The following is a 20,704-nucleotide window of genomic DNA, read 5'->3' as shown; positions in this document are numbered from 1 at the left end:
CGGCATGCCCCTCACGTGATTCCGGCTTGTCCCCGAAGTGGTGCTGGTGTAGTGGGCAGGTCATTTTGGCGTGTCCGGCAGGTGGTTCAGGCGAGTTGAGCAGGTGTTTGCGACGTGCTCGGCAGGTGCTTCCGGCGTCTCCGGCACGTGTTTCTGGCACATCTGACTGGTGGTTCCGGCATGCCCAAAAGTTGATTCCGGTCTGTCCGGTAGGTGGTTCCGGCATGCACGGCACGTGGTTCTGGTACGTCTCAGAGGTGTTTGCGTATGCCCAACAGGTGATTCCGGACTGTCCGCCACGTGCTTCTGGCACGTCTGAGAGGTGGTTCCAACATGCCCGGCAGGTCATTTCGGAGAGTCGTCCAAGTGGTTCTGGCGTAGCCCACAGGTGATTTTGGCGTGTCCGGCAGTTGGTTCCGCCGTGCTCGGCAGGTGGTTCAGGCATGGCCTTTACGTGGTTCCAGTCTGTCCAGGACGTGTTTCCAGCTTCTCCGGCAGGTGGTTCTGGTACGTCTGAGAGGTGGTTCCGCCATGGCTGGCAGGTGATCCCGGACTGTCCCCCAGGTGGTTCTGGCATAGCCAGCAGTTGATATTGGCCTGTCCGGCAGGTGGTTCCAGCGAGTCGAACAGGTGGCTCCGGCGTTCTTGGCAGGTGGTTCCGGTCTGTCCGGTAGGTGTTTCCGGCGTGTCTGGCACGTGCTTCCGGCAGGTCTGAGAGGTGGTTCCGGCATGCGCGGCAGGTGATTCCGTAGTGTCCGCCAGGTGGTTCTGGCATACCCTGCAGGTGATTTTGGCGTGTCCGGCAGGTGTTTCTGGCGAGTCGAGCAGGTGGCTCCGGCATGCTCGGCAGGTGCTTCCGGCGTCTCCGGCACTTGGTTCTGGTGTGTCTGAGAGCTGGTTCCGTCATGTCCGGCAGATGATTCCGGAGTGTCCGCCAAGTGGTTCTGGCATACCCAGCAGGTGATTTTGGCGTGTCAGGGAGGTGGTACCGGTGAGTCGAGCAGGTGGTTCCGGCGTGCTCAGCAGGTGGTTCAGGCGGTTCTGGCAGGTGGTATCCGTCTGTTCGGGGTGTGGTTCCAGCATCTCATGAACACGTTTCTGGCACGTCTGAGATGTGGTTCCAGCCGGCCCGACAGGTGTTTCCGCAGTGTCCGCCAAGCGGTTCTGGCGTAGTTGGCAGGTGATTTTGGCATGACCGGCAGTTGGTTCCAGCAAGCCTGGCAGGTGATTCCAAAGTGTTCACCAACTGGTTGTGGCGTAGCCGGCAGGTGATTTTTGCGTGATCGGCAGGTGGTTCTGGCGAGTCGAGCAGGTGGTTCCGGCGTGCTCGGCTGGTGCTTCCGGGGTCATTGGCACGGGGTTCTGGCATGTCTGAGAGGTGGTTCCTGCATGCCCGGCAAGTGATTCCGGAGTGTTCGCCAAGTGGTTCTGGCATAGTCGGCAGGTGATTTTGGCATGTCCGGCAGGTGGTTCAGGCCAGTTGAGCAGGTGGTTCCAACGTGCTTGGCAGGTGCTTCCGGCGTCTCCGGCACGTGTTTCTGGCACATCTGACAGGTGGTTCCGGTATGCCCGAAAGGTGATTGCGGTCTGTCCGGTAGGTGGTTCCAGCCTGCACGGCATGTGGTTCTGGTACGTCTCAGAGGTGGTTGCGCATGCCCAACAGGTGATTCCGGACTGTCCGCCACATGGTTCTGGCACGTCTGAGAGGTGGTTCCGGCATGCCCGGCAGGTCATCCCAGAGAGTCCTCCAACTGGTTCTGGCATAACACGCAGGTGATTTTGGCGTGTCTGGCAGGTTGTTCCGTTGTGCTTGGCAGGTGGTTCAGGCTTGGCCGGCAGGTGGTTCCAGACTGTCCAGGACGTGTTTCCAGCTTCTCCGGCAGGTGGTTCTGGTACGTCTGAGAGGTGGTTCCGCCATGGCTGGCAGGTGATTCCGGACCGTCCCCCAGGTGGTTCTGGCATAGCCAGCAGTTAATATTGGCCTGTCCGGCAGGTGGTTCCAGCAAGTCGAACAGGTGGCTCCGGCGTGCTCACCAGGTGGTTCCGGTCTGTCCGGTAGGTGATTCCGGCGTGTCCGGCACGTGCTTCCGGCACGTCTGAGAGGTGGTTCCGGCATGCGCGACAGGTGATTTCGGAGTGTCCGCCAGGTGGTTCTGGCGTACCCGGCAGGTGATTTTGGCGTGTCCGGCAGGTGTTTCTGGCGAGTCGAGCAGGTGGCTCCGGCATGCTCGGCAGGTGCTTCCGGCGTCTCCGGCACGTGGTTCTGGTGTGTCTGAGAGCTGGTTCCGGCATGTCCGGCAGATGATTCCGGAGTGTCCGCCAAGTGGTTCTGGCATACCCGGCTGGTGATTTGGGCATGTCAGGTAGGTGGTTCCGGCGAGTCGAGCAGGTGGCTCCGGCGTGCTCGGCAGGTTGTTCAGACGTGTCTGGCAGGTGTTTTCCGTCTGTTTGGGGTGTGGTTCCAGCATCTCATGCACATGGTCTGGCACGTCTGAGATGTGGTTCCGGCCGGCCCGACAGGTGTTTCCACAGTGTCCGCCAAGTGGTACTGGCGTAGTTGGCAGGTGATTTTGGCATGACCGGCAGGTGGTTCCAGCAAGCCCGGCAGGTGATTCCGAAGTGTTCCCCAACTGGTTGTGGCGTAGCCGGCAGGTGATTTTTGCGTGTCCGGCAGGTGGTTCTGGCGAGTCGAGCAGGTGGTTCCGGCGTGCTCGGCAGCTGCTTCGGGGGTCATTGGCACGTGGTTCTGGCATATCTGAGAGGTGGTTCCGGCATGCCCGGCAGGTGATTCCGCAGTGTTCGCCAAGTGTTTCCGGCGTAGCCGGCAGGTGATTTTGCATGTCCAGCGGTCGTTCCGGCGGGTCGAGCCGGTGGTTCCGGCGTGTGCGGCAGGTGGTTCCGGTCTGTCCGGCACGAGGTCCAGTCTGAGAGGCTGTGCCGGCATGCCCCTCACGTGATTCCGGCTTGTCCCCGAAGTGGTGCTGGTGTAGCGGGCAGGTGATTTTGGCGTGTCCGGCAGGTGGTTCAGGCGAGTTGAGCAGGTGGTTGCGACGTGCTCGGCAGGTGCTTCCGGCATCTCCGGCACGTGTTTCTGGCACATCTGACTGGTGGTTCCGGCATGCCCAAAAGTTGATTCCGGTATGTCCGGTAGGTGGTTCCGGCGTGCATGGCACGTGGTTCTGGTACGTCTCAGAGGTGGTTGCGTATGCCCAACAGGTGATTCCGGACTGTCCGCCACGTGCTTCTGGCACGTCTGAGAGGTGGTTCCAACATGCCCGGCAGGTCATTTCGGAGAGTCGTCCAAGTGGTTCTGGCGTAGCCCACAGGTGATTTTGGCGTGTCCGGCAGTTGGTTCCGCCGTGCTCGGCAGGTGGTTCAGGCATGGCCTTTACGTGGTTCTAGTCTGTCCAGGACGTGTTTCCAGCTTCTCCGGCAGGTGGTTCTGGTACGTCTGAGAGGTGGTTCCGCCATGGCTGGCAGGTGATCCCGGACTGTCCCCCAGGTGGTTCTGGCATAGCCAGCAGTTGATATTGGCCTGTCCGGCAGGTGGTTCCAGCGAGTCGAACAGGTGGCTCCGGCGTTCTTGGCAGGTGGTTCCGGTCTGTCCGGTAGGTGTTTCCGGCGTGTCTGGCACGTGCTTCCGGCACGTCTGAGAGGTGGTTCCGGCATGCGCGGCAGGTGATTCCGTAGGGTCCGCCAGGTGGTTCTGGCATACCCGGCAGGTGATTTTGGCGTGTCCGGCAGGTGTTTCTGGCGAGTCGAGCAGGTGGCTCCGGCATGCTCGGCAGGTGCTTCCGGCGTCTCCGGCACTTGGTTCTGGTGTGTCTGAGAGCTGGTTCCGGCATGTCCGGCAGAGGATTCCGGAGTGTCCGCCAAGTGGTTCTGGCATACCCAGCAGGTGATTTTGGCGTGTCAGGGAGGTGGTACCGGTGAGTCGAGCAGGTGGTTCCGGCGTGCTCAGCAGGTGGTTCAGGCGGTTCTGGCAGTTGGTATCCGTCTGTTCGGGGTGTGGTTCCAGCATCTCATGAACACGTTTCTGGCACGTCTGAGATGTGGTTCCAGCCGGCCCGACAGGTGTTTCCGCAGTGTCCGCCAAGCGGTTCTGGCGTAGTTGGCAGGTGATTTCGGCATGACCGGCAGGTGGTTCCAGCAAGCCTGGCAGGTGATTCCAAAGTGTTCACCAACTGGTTGTGGCGTAGCCGGCAGGTGATTTTTGCGTGATCGGCAGGTGGTTCTGGCGAGTCGAGCAGGTGGTTCCGGCGTGCTCGGCTGGTGCTTCCGGGGTCATTGGCACGGGGTTCTGGCATGTCTGAGAGGTGGTTCCTGCATGCCCGGCAAGTGATTCCGGAGTGTTCGCCAAGTGGTTCTGGCATAGTCGGCAGGTGATTTTGGCATGTCCGGCAGGTGGTTCAGGCCAGTTGAGCAGGTGGTTCCAACGTGCTTGGCAGGTGCTTCCGGCGTCTCCGGCACGTGTTTCTGGCACATCTGACAGGTGGTTCCGGCATGCCCGAAAGGTGATTCCGGTCTGTCCGGTAGGTGGTTCCAGCCTGCACGGCATGTGGTTCTGGTACGTCTCAGAGGTGGTTGCGCATGCCCAACAGGTGATTCCGGACTGTCCGCCACATGGTTCTGGCACGTCTGAGAGGTGGTTCCGGCATGCCCGGCAGGTCATCTCAGAGAGTCCTCAAACTGGTTCTGGCATAACACGCAGGTGATTTTGGCGTGTCTGGCAGGTTGTTCCGTTGTGATTGGCAGGTGGTTCAGGCTTGGCCGGCAGGTGGTTCCAGACTGTCCAGGACGTGTTTCCATCTTCTCCGGCAGGAGGTTCTGGTACGTCTGAGAGGTGGTTCCGCCATGGCTGGCAGGTGATTCCGGACCGTCCCCCAGGTGGTTCTGGCATAGCCAGCAGTTAATATTGGCCTGTCCGGCAGGTGGTTCCAGCGAGTCGAACAGGTGGCTCCGGCGTGCTCGGCAGGTGGTTCCGGTCTGTCCGGTAGGTGATTCCGGCGTGTCCGGCACGTGCTTCCGGCACGTCTGAGAGGTGGTTCCGGCATGCGCGACAGGTGATTTCGGAGTGTCCGCCAGGTGGTTCTGGCGTACCCGGCAGGTGATTTTGGCGTGTCCGGCAGGTGTTTCTGGTGAGTCGAGCAGGTGGCTCCGGCATGCTCGGCAGGTGCTTCCGGCGTCTCCGGCACGTGGTTCTGGTGTGTCTGAGAGCTGGTTCCGGCATGTCCGGCAGATGATTCCGGAGTGTCCGCCAAGTGGTTCTGGCATAGCCGGCTGGTGATTTGGGCATGTCAGGTAGGTGGTTCCGGCGAGTCGAGCAGGTGGCTCCGGCGTGCTCGGCAGGTTGTTCAGACGGGTCTGGCAGGTGTTTTCCGTCTCTTCGGGGTGTGGTTCCAGCATCTCATGCACATGGTCTGGCACGTCTGAGATGTGGTTCCGGCCGGCCCGACAGGTGTTTCCACAGTGTCCGCCAAGTGGTACTGGCGTAGTTGGCAGGTGATTTTGGCATGACCGGCAGGTGGTTCCAGCAAGCCCGGCAGGTGATTCGGAAGTGTTCCCCAACTGGTTGTGGCGTAGCCGGCAGGTGATTTTTGCGTGTCCGGCAGGTGGTTCTGGCGAGTCGAGCAGGTGGTTCCGGCGTGCTCGGCAGGTGCTTCCGGGGTCATTGGCACGTGGTTCTGGCATATCTGAGAGGTGGTTCCGGCATGCCCGGCAGGTGATTCCGGAGTGTTCGCCAAGTGTTTCCGGCGTAGCCGGCAGGTGATTTTGCATGTCCAGCGGTCGTTCCGGCGGGTCGAGCCGGTGGTTCCGGCGTGTCCGGCAGGTGGTTCTGGTCTGTACGGCACGAGGTCCAGTCTGAGAGGCTGTGCCGGCATGCCCCTCACGTGATTCCGGCTTGTCCCCGAAGTGGTGCTGGTGTAGCGGGCAGGTGATTTTGGCGTGTCCGGCAGGTGGTTCAGGCGAGTTGAGCAGGTGGTTGCGACGTGCTCGGCAGGTGCTTCCGGCGTCTCCGGCACGTGTTTCTGGCACATCTGACTGGTGGTTCCGGCATGCCCAAAAGTTGATTCCGGTCTGTCCGGTAGGTGGTTCCGGCGTGCACGGCACGTGGTTCTGGTACGTGTCAGAGGTGGTTGCGTATGCCCAACAGGTGATTCCGGACTGTCCGCCACGTGCTTCTGGCACGTCTGAGAGGTGGTTCCAACATGCCCGGCAGGTCATTTCGGAGAGTCGTCCAAGTGGTTCTGGCGTAGCCCGCAGGTGATTTTGGCGTGTCCGGCAGGTGGTTCCGCCGTGCTCGGCAGGTGGTTCAGGCATGGCCGTCACGTGGTTCCAGTCTGTCCAGGACGTGTTTCCAGCTTCTCCGGCAGGTGGTTCTGGTACGTCTGAGAGGTGGTTCCGCCATGGCTGGCAGGTGATCCCGGACTGTCCCTCAGGTGGTTCTGGCATAGCCAGCAGTTGATATTGGCCTGTCCGGCAGGTGGTTCCAGCGAGTCGAACAGGTGGCTCCGGCGTGATCGCCAGGTGTTTCCGGTCTGTCCGGTAGGTGATTCCGGCGTGTCCGGCACGTGCTTCCGGCACGTCTGAGAGGTGGTTCCGGCATGCGCGACAGGTGATTTCGGAGTGTCCGCCAGGTGGTTCTGGCGTACCCGGCAGGTGATTTTGGCGTGTCCGGCAGGTGTTTCTGGCGAGTCGAGCAGGTGGCTCCGGCATGCTCGGCAGGTGCTTCCGGCGTCTCCGGCACGTGGTTCTGGTGTGTCTGAGAGCTGGTTCCGGCATGTCCGGCAGATGATTCCGGAGTGTCCGCCAAGTGGTTCTGGCATACCCGGCTGGTGATTTGGGCATGTCAGGTAGGTGGTTCCGGCGAGTCGAGCAGGTGGCTCCGGCGTGCTCGGCAGGTTGTTCAGACGGGTCTGGCAGGTGTTTTCCGTCTGTTCGGGGTGTGGTTCCAGTATCTCATGCACATGGTTCTGGCACGTCTGAGATGTGGTTCCGGCCGGCCCGACAGGTGTTTCCACAGTGTCCGCCAAGTGGTACTGGCGTAGTTGGCAGGTGACTTTGGCATGACCGGCAGGTGGTTCCAGCAAGCCCGGCAGGTGATTCGGAAGTGTTCCCCAACTGGTTGTGGCGTAGCCGGCAGGTGATTTTTGCGTGTCCGGCAGGTGGTTCTGGCGAGTCGAGCAGGTGGTTCCGGCGTGCTCAGCAGGTGCTTCCGGGGTCATTGGCACGTGGTTCTGGCATATCTGAGAGGTGGTTACGGCATGCCCGGCAGGTGATTCCGGAGTGTTCGGCAAGTGTTTCCGGCGTAGCCGGCAGGTGATTTTGCATGTCCAGCGGTCGTTCCGGCGGGTCGAGCCGGTGGTTCCGGCGTGTCCGGCAGGTGGTTGCGGTCTGTCCGGCAGGTGGTTCTGTGGTGTGCGGCACGAGGTTCAGTCTGAGAGGCTGTGCCGGCATGCCCCTCACGTGATTCCGGCTTGTCCCCGAAGTGGTGCTGGTGTAGCGGGCAGGTGATTTTGGCGTGTCCGGCAGGTGGTTCAGACGAGTTGAGCAGGTGGTTGCGACGTGCTCGGCAGGTGCTTCCGGCGTCTCCGGCACGTGTTTCTGGCACATCTGACTGGTGGTTCCGGCATGCCCAAAAGTTGATTCCGGTCTGTCCGGTAGGTGGTTCCGGCGTGCACGGCACGTGGTTCTGGTACGTCTCAGAGGTGGTTGCGTATGCCCAACAGGTGATTCCGGACTCTCCGCCACGTGCTTCTGGCACGTCTGAGAGGTGGTTCCAACATGCCCGGCAGGTCATTTCGGCGAGTCGTCCAAGTAGTTCTGGCGTAGCCCGCAGGTGATTTTGGCGTGTCCGGCAGTTGGTTCTGCCGTGCTCGGCAGGTGGTTCAGGCATGGCCGTCACGTGGTTCCAGTCTGTCCAGGACGTGTTTCCAGCTTCTCCGGCAGGTGGTTCTGGTACGTCTGAGAGGTGGTTCCGCCATGGCTGGCAGGTGATCCCGGACTGTCCCCCAGGTGGTTCTGGCATAGCCAGCAGTTGATATTGGCCTGTCCGGCAGGTGGTTCCAGCGAGTCGAACAGGTGGCTCCGGCGTTCTTGGCAGGTGGTTCCGGTCTGTCCGGTAGGTGTTTCCGGCGTGTCTGGCACGTGCTTCCGGCACGTCTGAGAGGTGGTTCCGGCATGCGCGGCAGGTGATTCCGTAGTGTCCGCCAGGTGGTTCTGGCATACCCGGCAGGTGATTTTGGCGTGTCCGGCAGGTGTTTCTGGCGAGTCGAGCAGGTGGCTCCGGCATGCTCGGCAGGTGCTTCCGGCGTCTCCGGCACTTGGTTCTGGTGTGTCTGAGAGCTGGTTCCGGCACGTCCGGCAGACGATTCCGGAGTGTCCGCCAAGTGGTTCTGGCATACCCAGCAGGTGATTTTGGCGTGTCAGGGAGGTGGTACCGGTGAGTCGAGCAGGTGGTTCCGGCGTGCTCAGCAGGTGGTTCAGGCGGTTCTGGCAGGTGGTATCCGTCTGTTCGGGGTGTGGTTCCAGCATCTCATGAACACGTTTCTGGCACGTCTGAGATGTGGTTCCAGCCGGCCCGACAGGTGTTTCCGCAGTGTCCGCCAAGCGGTTCTGGCGTAGTTGGCAGGTGATTTTGGCATGACTGGCAGGTGGTTCCAGCAAGCCTGGCAGGTGATTCCAAAGTGTTCACCAACTGGTTGTGGCGTAGCCGGCAGATGATTTTTGCGTGATCGGCAGGTCGTTCTGGCGAGTCGAGCAGGTGGTTCCGGCGTGCTCGGCTGGTGCTTCCGGGGTCATTGGCACGGGGTTCTGGCATGTCTAAGAGGTGGTTCCTGCATGCCCGGCAAGTGATTCCGGAGTGTTCGCCAAGTGGTTCTGGCATAGTCGGCAGGTGATTTTGGCATGTCCGGCAGGTGGTTCAGGCGAGTTGAGCAGGTGGTTCCAACGTGCTTGGCAGGTGCTTCCGGCGTCTCCGGCACGTGTTTCTGGCACATCTGACAGGTGGTTCCGGCATGCCCGAAAGGTGATTCCCGTCTGTCCGGTAGGTGGTTCCAGCCTGCACGGCATGTGGTTCTGGTACGTCTCAGAGGTGGTTGCGCATACCCAACAGGTGATTCCGGACTGTCCGCCACATGGTTCTGGCACGTCTGAGAGGTGGTTCCGGCATGCCCGGCAGGTCATCCCAGAGAGTCCTCCAAGTGGTTCTGGCATAACACGCAGGTGATTTTGGCGTGTCTGGCAGGTTGTTCCGTTGTGCTTGGCAGGTGATTCAGGCTTGGCCGGCAGGTGGTTCCAGACTGTCCAGGACGTGTTTCCAGCTTCTCCGGCAGGTGGTTCTGGTACGTCTGAGAGGTGGTTCTGCCATGGCTGGCAGGCGATTCCGGACCGTCCCCCAGGTGGTTCTGGCATAGCCAGCAGTTGATATTGGCCTGTCCGGCAGGTGGTTCCAGCGAGTCGAACAGGTGGCTCCGGCGTGCTCGGCAGGTGGTTCCGGTCTGTCCGGTAGGTGATTCCGGCGTGTCCGGCACGTGCTGCCGGCACGTCTGAGAGGTGGTTCCGGCATGCGCGACAGGTGATTTCGGAGTGTCCGCCAGGTGGTTCTGGTATACCCAGCAGGTGATTTTGGCGTGTCAGGGAGGTGGTACCGGTGAGTCGAGCAGGTGGTTCCGGCGTGCTCAGCAGGTGGTTCAGGCGGTTCTGGCAGGTGGTATCCGTCTGTTCAGGGTGTGGTTCCAGCATCTCATGAACACGTTTCTGGCACGTCTGAGATGTGGTTCCAGCCGGCCCGAAGGTGTTTCCGCAGTGTCCGCCAAGCGGTTCTGGCATAGTTGGCAGGTGATTTCGGCATGACCGGCAGGTGGTTCCAGCAAGCCTGGCAGGTGATTCCAAAGTGTTCACCAACTGGTTGTGGCGTAGCCGGCAGGTGATTTTTGCGTGATCGGCAGGTGGTTCTGGCGAGTCGAGCAGGTGGTTCCGGCGTGCTCGGTTGGTGCTTCCGGGGTCATTGGCACGGGGTTCTGGCATGTCTGAGAGGTGGTTCCTGCATGCCCGGCAAGTGATTCCGGAGTGTTCGCCAAGTGGTTCTGGCATAGTCGGCAGGTGATTTTGGCATGTCCGGCACGTGGTTCAGGCCAGTTGAGCAGGTGGTTCCAACGTGCGTGGCAGGTGCTTCCGGCGTCTCCGGCACGTGTTTCTGGCACATCTGACTGGTGTTTCCGGCATGCCCGAAAGGTGATTCCCGTCTGTCCGGTAGGTGGTTCCAGCCTGCACGGCATGTGGTTCTGGTACGTCTCAGAGGTGGTTGCGCATGCCCAACAGGTGATTCCGGACTGTCCGCCACATGGTTCTGGCACGTCTGAGAGGTGGTTCCGGCATGCCCGGCAGGTCATCCCAGAGAGTCCTCCAAGTGGTTCTGGCATAACACGCAGGTGATTTTGGCGTGTCTGGCAGGTTGTTCCGTTGTGCTTGGCAGGTGGTTCAGGCTTGGCCGGCAGGTGGTTCCAGACTATCCAGGACGTGTTTCCAGCTTCTCTGGCAGGTGGTTCTGGTACGTCTGAGAGGTGGTTCCGCCATGGTTGGCAGGTGATTCCGGACCGTCCCCCAGGTGGTTCTGGCATAGCCAGCAGTTGATATTGGCCTGTCCGGCAGGTGGTTCCAGCGAGTCGAACAGGTGGCTCCGGCGTGCTCGGCAGGTGGTTCCGGTCTGTCCGGTAGGTGATTCCGGCGTGTCCGGCACGTGCTTTCGGAACGTCTGAGAGGTGGTTCCGGCATGCGCGACAGGTGATTTCGGAGTGTCCGCCAGGTGGTTCTGGCGTACCCGGCAGGTGATTTTGGCGTGTCCGGCAGGTGTTTATGGCGAGTCGAGCAGGTGGCTCCGGCATGCTCGGCAGGTGCTTCCGGCGTCTCCGGCACTTGGTTCTGGTGTGTCTGAGAGCTGGTTCCGGCATGTCCGGCAGATGATTCCGGAGTGTCCGCCAAGTGGTTCTGGCATACCCGGTTGGTGATTTTGGCATGTCAGGTAGGTGGTTCCGGCGAGTCGAGCAGGTGGCTCCGGCGTGCTCGGCAGGTTGTTCAGACGGGTCTGGCAGGTGTTTTCCGTCTGTTCGGGGTGTGGTTCCAGCATCTCATGCACATGGTTCTGGCACGTCTGAGATGTGGTTCCGGCCGGCCCGACAGGTGTTTCCACACTGTCCGCCAAGTGGTACTGGCGTAGTTGGCAGGTGATTTTGGCATGACCGGCAGGTGGTTCCAGCAAGCCCGGCAGGTGATTCCGAAGTGTTCCCCAACTGGTTGTGGCATAGCCGGCAGGTGATTTTTGCGTGTCCGGCAGGTGGTTCTGGCGAGTCGACCAGGTGGTTCCGGCATGCTCGGCAGCTGCTTCCGGGGTCATTGGCACATGGTTCTGGCATATCTGAGAGGTGGTTCCGGCATGCCCGGCAGGTGATTCCGGAGTGTTCGCCAAGTGTTTCCAGCGTAGCCGGCAGGTGATTTTGCATGTCCAGCGGTCGTTCCGGCGGGTCGAGCCGGTGGTTCCGGCGTGTCCGGCAGGTGGTTCCGGTCTGTCCGGCAGGTGGTTCTGTGGTGTCCGGCACGAGGTTCAGTCTGAGAGGCTGTGCCGGCATGCCCCTCCCGTGATTCCGGCTTGTCCCCGAAGTGGTGCTGGTGTAGTGGGCAGGTGATTTTGGCGTGTCCGGCAGGTGGTTCTGGCGAGTTGAGCAGGTGGTTGCGATGTGCTCGGCAGGTGCTTCCAGCGTCTCCGGAACGTGTTTCTGGCACATCTGACTGGTGGTTCCGGCATGCCCAAAAGTTGATTCCGGTCTGTCCGGTAGGTGGTTCCGGCGTGCACGGCACGTGGTTCTGGTACGTCTCAGAGGTGTTTGCGTATGCCCAACAGGTGATTCCGGACTGTCCGCCACGTGCTTCTGGCACGTCTGAGAGGTGGTTCCAACATGCCCGGCAGGTCATTTCGGAGAGTCGTCCAAGTGGTTCTGGCGTAGCCCGCAGGTGATTTTGGCGTGTCCGGCAGGTGGTTCCGCCGTGCTCGGCAGGTGGTTCAGGCATGGCCGTCACGTGGTTCCAGTCTGTCCAGGACGTGTTTCCAGCTTCTCCGGCAGGTGGTTCTGGTACGTCTGAGAGGTGGTTCCGCCATGGCTGGCAGGTGATCCCGGACTGTCCCCCAGGTGGTTCTGGCATAGCCAGCAGTTGATATTGGCCTGTCCGGCAGGTGGTTCCAGCGAGTCGAACAGGTGGCTCCGGCGTTCTTGGCAGGTGGTTCCGGTCTGTCCGGTAGGTGTTTCCGGCGTGTCTGGCACGTGCTTCCGGCACGTCTGAGAGGTGGTTCCGGCATGCGCGGCAGGTGATTCCGTAGTGTCCGCCAGGTGGTTCTGGCATACCCGGCAGGTGATTTTGGCGTGTCCGGCAGGTGTTTCTGGCGAGTCGAGCAGGTGGCTCCGGCATGCTCGGCAGGTGCTTCGGGCGTCTCCGGCACTTGGTTCTGGTGTGTCTGAGAGATGGTTCCGGCACGTCCGTCAGATGATTCCGGAGTGTCCGCCAAGTGGTTCTGGCATACCCGGCTGGTGATTTGGGCATGTCAGGTAGGTGGTTCCGGCGAGTCGAGCAGGTGGCTCCGGCGTGCTCGGCAGGTTGTTCAGACGGGACTGGCAGGTGTTTTCCGTCTGTTCGGGGTGTGGTTCCAGCATCTCATGCACATGGTTCTGGCACGTCTGAGATGTGGTTCCGGCCCGCCCGACAGGTGTTTCCACAGTGTCCGCCAAGCGGTACTGGCGTAGTTGGCAGGTGATTTTGGCATGACCGGCAGGTGGTTCCAGCAAGCCCGGCAGGTGATTCCGAAGTGTTCCCCAACTGGTTGTGGCGTAGCTGGCAGGTGATTTTTGCGTGTCCGGCAGTTGGTTCTGGCGAGTCGAGCAGGTGGTTCCGGCGTGCTCGGCAGCTGCTTCCGGGGTCATTGTCACGTGGTTCTGGCATATCTGAGATGTGGTTCCGGCATGCCCGGCAGGTGATTCCGCAGTGTTCGCCAAGTGTTTCCGGCGTAGCCGGCAGGTGATTTTGCATGTCCAGCGGTCGTTCCGGCGGGTCGAGCCGGTGGTTCCGGCGTGTCCGGCAGGTGGTTCCGGTCTGTCCGGCACGAGGTTCAGTCTGAGAGGCTGTGCCGGCATGCCCCTCACGTGATTCCGGCTTGTCCCCGAAGTGGTGCTGGTGTAGCGGGCAGGTGATTTTGGCGTGTCCGGCAGGTGGTTCAGGCGAGTTGAGCAGGTGGTTGCGACGTGCTCGGCAGGTGCTTCCGGCGTCTCCGGCACGTGTTTCTGGCACATCTGACTGGTGGTTCCGGCATGCCCAAAAGTTGATTCCGGTCTGTCCGGTAGGTGGTTCCGGCGTGCACGGCACGTGGTTCTGGTACGTCTCAGAGGTGGTTGCGTATGCCCAACAGGTGATTCCGGACTGTCCGCCACGTGCTTCTGGCACGTCTGAGAGGTGGTTCCAACATGCCCGGCAGGTCATTTCGGCGAGTCGTCCAAGTGGTTCTGGCATAGCCCGCAGGTGATTTTGGCGTGTCCGGCAGTTGGTTCTGCCGTGCTCGGCAGGTGGTTCAGGCATGGCCGTCACGTGGTTCCAGTCTGTCCAGGACGTGATTCCAGCTTCTCCGGCAGGTGATTCTGGTACGTCTGAGAGGTGGTTCCGCCATGGCTGGCAGGTGATCCCGGACTGTCCCCCAGGTGGTTCTGGCATAGCCAGCAGTTGATATTGGCCTGTCCGGCAGGTGGTTCCAGCGAGTCGAACAGGTGGCTCCGGCGTTCTTGGCAGGTGGTTCCGGTCTGTCCGGTAGGTGTTTCCGGCGTGTCTGGCACGTGCTTCCGGCACGTCTGAGAGGTGGTTCCGGCATGCGCAGCAGGTGATTCCGTAGTGTCCGGCAGGTGTTTCTGGCGAGTCGAGCAGGTGGCTCCGGCATGCTCGGCAAGTGCTTCCGGCGTCTCCGGCACTTGGTTCTGGTGTGTCTGAGAGCTGGTTCCGGCATGTCCGGCAGATGATTCCGGAGTGTCCGCCAAGTGGTTCTGGCATACCCAGCAGGTGATTTTGGCGTGTCAGGGAGGTGGTACCGGTGAGTCGAGCAGGTGGTTCCGGCGTGCTCAGCAGGTGGTTCAGGCGGTTCTGGCAGGTGGTATCCGTCTGTTCGGGGTGTGGTTCCAGCATCTCATGAACACGTTTCTGGCACGTCTGAGATGTGGTTCCAGCCGGCCCGACAGGTGTTTCCGCAGTGTCCGCCAAGCGGTTCTGGCGTAGTTGGCAGGTGATTTCGGCATGACCGGCAGGTGGTTCCAGCAAGCCTGGCAGGTGATTCCAAAGTGTTCACCAACTGGTTGTGGCGTAGCCGGCAGGTGATTTTTGCGTGATCGGCAGGTGGTTCTGGCGAGTCGAGCAGGTGGTTCCGGCGTGCTCGGCTGGTGCTTCCGGGGTCATTGGCACGGGGTTCTGGCATGTCTGAGAGGTGGTTCCTGCATGCCCGGCAAGTGATTCCGGAGTGTTCGCCAAGTGGTTCTGGCATAGTCGGCAGGTGATTTTGGCATGTCCGGCAGGTGGTTCAGGCGAGTTGAGCAGGTGGTTCCAACGTGCTTGGCAGGTGCTTCCGGTGTCTCCGGCACGTGTTTCTGGCACATCTGACAGGTGGTTCCGGCATGCCCGAAAGGTGATTCCGGTCTGTCCGGTAGGTGGTTCCAGCCTGCACGGCATGTGGTTCTGGTACGTCTCAGAGGTGGTTGCGCATGCCCAACAGGTGATTCCGGACTGTCCGCCACATGGTTCTGGCACGTCTGAGAGGTGGTTCCGGCATGCCCGGCAGGTCATCCCAGAGAGTCCTCCAAGTGGTTCTGGCATAAGACGCAGGTGATTTTGGCGTGTCTGGCAGGTTGTTCCGTTGTGCTTGGCAGGTGGTTCAGGCTTGGCCGGCAGGTGGTTCCAGACTGCCCAGGACGTGTTTCCAGCTTCTCCGGCAGGTGGTTCTGGTACGTCTGAGAGGTGGTTCCGCCATGGCTGGCAGGTGATTCCGGACCGTCCCCCAGGTGGTTCTGGCATAGCCAGCAGTTGATATTGGCCTGTCCGGCAGGTGGTTCCAGCGAGTCGAACAGGTGGCTCCGGCGTGCTCGGCAGGTGGTTCCGGTCTGTCCGGTAGGTGATTCCGGCGTGTCCGGCACGTGCTTCCGGCACGTCTGAGAGGTGGTTCCGGCATGCGCGACAGGTGATTTCGGAGTGTCCGCCAGGTGGTTCTGGCGTACCTGGCAGGTGATTTTGGCGTGTCCGGCAGGTGTTTCTGGCGAGTGGAGCAGGTGGCTCCGGCATGCTCGGCAGTTGCTTCCGGCGTCTCCGGCACGTGGTTCTGGTGTGTCTGAGAGCTGGTTCCGGCATGTCAGGCAGATGATTCCGGAGTGTCCGCCAAGTGGTTCTGGCATACCCGGCTGGTGATTTGCTCATGTCAGGTAGGTGTTTCCGGCGAGTCGAGCAGGTGGCTCCGGCGTGCTCGGCAGGTTGTTTAGACGGGTCTGGCAGGTGTTTTCCGTCTCTTCGGGGTGTGGTTCCAGCATCTCATGCACATGGTTCTGGCACGTCTGAGATGTGGTTCCGGCCGGCCCGACAGGTGTTTCCACAGTGTCCGCCAAGTGGTACTAGCGTAGTTGGCAGGTGATTTCGGCATGACCGGCAGGTGGTTCCAGCAAGCCCGGCAGGTGATTCCGAAGTGTTCCCCAACTGGTTGTGGCGTAGCCGGCAGGTGATTTTTGCGTGTCCGGCAGGTGGTTCTGGCGAGTCGAGCAGGTGATTCCGGTGTGCTCGTCAGCTGCTTCCGGGGTCATTGGCACGTGGTTCTGGCATATCTGAGAGGTGGTTCCGGCATGCCCGGCAGGTGATTCCGCAGTGTTCGCCAAGTGTTTCCGGCGTAGCCGGCAGGTGACTTTGCATGTCCAGCGGTCGTTCCGGCGGGTCGAGCCGGTGGTTCCGGCGTGTCCGGCAGGTGGTTCCCGTCTGTCCCCAGGTGGTTCTGTGGTGTCCGGCACGAGGTTCAGTCTGAGAGGCTGTACCGGCATGCCCCTCACGTGATTCCGGCTTGTCCCCGAAGTGGTGCTGGTGTAGCGGGCAGGTGATTTTGGCGTGTCCGGCAGGTGGTTCAGGCGAGTTGAGCAGGTGGTTGCGACGTGCTCGGCAGGTGCTTCCGGCGTCTCCGGCACGTGTTTCTGGCACATCTGACTGGTGGTTCCGGCATGCCCAAAAGTGGATTCCGGTCTGTCCGGTAGGTGGTTCCGGCGTGCACGGCACGTGGTTCTGGTACGTCTCAGAGGTGTTTGCGTATGCCCAACAGGTGATTCCGGACTGTCCGCCACGTGCTTCTGGCACGTCTGAGAGGTGGTTCCAACATGCCCGGCAGGTCATTTCGGAGAGTCGTCCAAGTGGTTCTGGCGTAGCCCGCAGGTGATTTTGGCGTGTCCGGCAGGTGGTTCCGCCGTGCTCGGCAGGTGGTTCAGGCATGGCCGTCACGTGGTTCCAGTCTGTCCAGGACGTGTTTCCAGCTTCTCCGGCAGGTGGTTCTGGTACGTCTGAGAGGTGGTTCCGCCATGGCTGGCAGGTGATCCCGGACTGTCCCCCAGGTGGTTCTGGCATAGCCAGCAGTTGATATTGGCCTGTCCGGCAGGTGGTTCCAGCGAGTCGAACAGGTGGCTCCGGCGTTCTTGGCAGGTGGTTCCGGTCTGTCCGGTAGGTGTCTCCGGCGTGTCTGGCACGTGCTTCCGGCACGTCTGAGAGGTGGTTCCGGCATGCGCGGCAGGTGATTCCGTAGTGTCCGCCAGGTGGTTCTGGCATACCCGGCAGGTGATTTTGGCGTGTCCGGCAGGTGTTTCTGGCGAGTCGAGCAGGTGGCTCCGGCATGCTCGGCAGGTGCTTCCGGCGTCTCCGGCACTTGGTTCTGGTGTGTCTGAGAGCTGGTTCCGGCATGTCCGTCAGATGATTCCGGAGTGTCCGCCAAGTGGTTCTGGCATACCCAGCAGGTGATTTTGGCGTGTCAGGGAGGTGGTACCGGTGAGTCGAGCAGGTGGTTCCGGCGTGCTCAGCAGGTGGTTCAGGCGGTTCTGGCAGGTGGTATCCGTCTGTTCGGGGTGTGGTTCCAGCATCTCATGAACACGTTTCTGGCACGTCTGAGATGTGCTTCCAGCCGGCCCGACAGGTGTTTCCGCAGTGTCCGCCAAGCGGTTCTGGCGTAGTTGGCAGGTGATTTTGGCATGACCGGCAGGTGGTTCCAGCAAGCCTGGCAGCTGATTCCAAAGTGTTCACCAACTGGTTGTGGCGTAGCCGGCATGTGATTTTTGCGTGATCGGCAGGTGGTTCTGGCGAGTCGAGCAGGTGGTTCCGGCGTGCTCGGCTGGTGCTTCCGGGGTCATTGGCACGGGGTTCTGGCATGTCTGAGAGGTGGTTCCTGCATGCCCGGCAAGTGATTCCGGAGTGTTCGCCAAGTGGTTCTGGCATAGTCGGCAGGTGATTTTGGCATGTCCGGCAGGTGGTTCAGGCGATTTGAGCAGGTGGTTCCAACGTGCTTGGCAGGTGCTTCCGGCGTCTCCGGCATGTGTTTCTGGCACATCTGACAGGTGGTTCCGGCATGCCCCAAAGGTGATTCCCGTCTGTCCGGTAGGTGGTTCCAGCCTGCACGGCATGTGGTTCTGGTACGTCTCAGAGGTGGTTGCGCATGCCCAACAGGTGATTCCGGACTGTCCGCCACGTGCTTCTGGCACGTCTGAGAGGTGGTTCCAACATGCCGGGCAGGTCATTTCGGAGAGTCCTCCAAGTGGTTCTGGCGTAGCCCGCAGGTGATTTTGGCGTGTCCGGCAGGTGGTTCCGCCGTGCTCGGCAGGTGGTTCAGGCATGGCCGTCACGTGGTTCCAGTCTGTCCAGGACGTGTTTCCAGCTTCTCCGGCAGGTGGTTCTGGTACGTCTGAGAGGTGGTTCCGCCATGGCTGGCAGGTGATCCCGGACTGTCCCCCAGGTGGTTCTGGCATAGCCAGCAGTTGATATTGGCCTGTCCGGTAGGTGGTTCCAGCGAGTCGAACAGGTGGCTCCGGCGTTCTTGGCAGGTGGTTCCGGTCTGTCCGGTAGGTGTTTCCGGCGTGTCTGGCACGTGCTTCCGGCACGTCTGAGAGGTGGTTCCGGCATGCCCGAAAGGTGATTCCCGTCTGTCCGGTAGGTGGTTCCAGCCTGCACGGCATGTGGTTCTGGTACGTCTCAGAGGTGGTTGCGCATGCCCAACAGGTGATTCCGGACTGTCCGCCATATGGTTCTGGCACGTCTGAGAGGTGGTTCCGGCATGCCCGGCAGGTCATCCCAGAGAGTCCTCCAAGTGGTTCTGGCATAACACGCAGGTGATTTTGGCGTGTCTGGCAGGTTGTTCCGTTGTGCTTGCCAGGTGGTTCAGGCTTGGCCGGCAGGTGGTTCCAGACTGTCCTGGACGTGTTTCCAGCTTCTCCGGCAGGTGGTTCTGGTACGTCTGAGAGGTGGTTCCGCCATGGCTGGCAGGTGATTCCGGACCGTCCCCCAGGTGGTTCTGGCATAGCCAGCAGTTAATATTGGCCTGTCCGGCAGGTGGTTCCAGCGAGTCGAACAGGTGGCTCCGGCGTGCTCGGCAGGTGGTTCCGGTCTGTCCGGTAGGTGATTCCGGCGTGTCCGGCACGTGCTTCCGGCACGTCTGAGAGGTGGTTCCGGCATGCGCGACAGGTGATTTCGGAGTGTCCGCCAGGTGGTTCTGGTGTACCCGGCAGGTGTTTCTGGCGAGTCGAGCAGGTGGCTCCGGCATGCTCGGCAGGTGCTTCCGGCGTCTCCGGCACGTGGTTCTGGTGTGTCTGAGAGCTGGTTCCGGCATGTCAGGCAGATGATTCCGGAATGTCTGCCAAGTGGTTCTGGCATACCCGGCTGGTGATTTGGGCATGTCAGGTAGGTGGTTCCGGCGAGTCTAGCAGGTGGCTCCTGCGTGCTCGGCAGGTTGTTCAGACGGGTCTGGCAGGTGTTTTCCGTCTGTTCGGGGTGTGGTTCCAGCATCTCATGCACATGGTTCTGGCACGTCTAAGATGTGGTTCCGGCCGGCCCGACAGGTGTTTCCACAGTGTCCGCTAAGTGGTACTGGCGTACTTGGCAGGTGATTTCAGCATGACCGGCAGGTGGTTCCAGCAAGCCCGGCAGGTGATTCCGAAGTGTTCCCCAACTGGTTGTGGCGTAGCCGGCAGGTGATTTTTGCGTGTCCGGCAGGTGGTTCTGGCGAGTCGAGCAGGTGGTTCCGGCGTGCTCGGCAGCTGCTTCCGGGGTCATTGGCACGTGGTTCTGGCATATCTGAGAGGTGGTTCCGGCATGCCCGGCTGGTGATTCCGCAGTGTTCGCCAAGTGTTTCCGGCGTACCCGGCAGGTGAGTTTGCATGTCCAGCGGTCATTCCGGCGGGTCGAGCCGGTGGTTCCGGCGTGTCCGGCAGGTGATTCCGGTCTGTCCGGCAGGTGGTTCTGTGGTGTCCGGCACGAGGTTCAGTCTGAGAGGCTGTGCCGGCATGCCCCTCACGTGATTCCGGCTTGTCCCCGAAGTGGTGCTGGTGTAGCGGGCAGGTGATTTTGGCGTGTCCGGCAGGTGGTTCAGGCGAGTTGAGCAGGTGGTTGCGACGTGCTCGGCAGGTGCTTCCGGCGTCTCCGGCACGTGTTTCTGGCACATCTGACTGGTGGTTCCAGCATGCCCAAAAGTTGATTCCGGTCTGTCCGGTAGGTGGTTCCGGCGTGCACGGCACGTGGTTCTGGTACGTCTCAGAGGTGGTTGCGCATGCCCAACAGGTGATTCCGGACTGTCCGCCACATGGTTCTGGCACGTCTGAGAGGTGGTTCCGGCATGCCTGGCAGGTCATCCCAGAGAGTCCTCCAAGTGGTTCTGGCATAACACGCAGGTGATTTTGGCGTGTCTGGCAGGTTGTTCCGTTGTGCTTGGCAGGTGGTTCAGGCTTGGCCGGCAGGTGGTTCCAGACTGTCCAGGACGTGTTTCCAGCTTCTCCGGCAGGTGGTTCTGGTACGTCTGAGAGGTGGTTCCGCCATGGCTGGCAGGTGATTCCGGACTGTCCCCCAGGTGGTTCTGGCATAGCCAGCAGTTGATATTGGCCTGTCCGGCAGGTGGTTCCAGCGAGTCGAACAGGTGGCTCCGGCGTGCTCGGCAGGTGGTTCCGGTCTGTCCGGTAGGTGATTCCGGCGTGTCTGGCACGTGCTTCCGGCACGTCTGAGAGGTGGTTCCGGCATGCGCGACAGGTGATTTCGGAGTGTCCGCCAGGTGGTTCTGGCGTACCCGGCAGGTGATTTTGGCTTGTCCGGCAGGTGTTTCTGGCGAGTCGAGCAGGTGGCTCCGGCATGCTCGGCAGGTGCTTCCGGCGTCTCCGGCACGTGGTTCTGGTGTGTCTGAGACCTGGTTCCGGCATGTCCTGCAGATGATTCCGGAGTGTCTGCCAAGTGGTTCTGGCATACCCGGCTGGTGATTTGGGCATGTCAGGTAGGTGGTTCCGGCGAGTCGAGCAGGTGGCTCCGGCGTGCTCGGCAGGTTGTTCAGACGGGTCTGGCAGGTGTTTTCCGTCTGTTCGGGGTATGGTTCCAGCATCTCATGCACATGGTTCTGGCACGTTTGTGATGTGGTTCCGGC

The sequence above is a fragment of the Equus caballus genome, chromosome 29, assembly GCF_041296265.1.
Source record: "Equus caballus isolate H_3958 breed thoroughbred chromosome 29, TB-T2T, whole genome shotgun sequence".
Lineage (NCBI taxonomy): Eukaryota > Metazoa > Chordata > Mammalia > Perissodactyla > Equidae > Equus > Equus caballus.
This window is presented reverse-complemented; position numbering follows the sequence as displayed.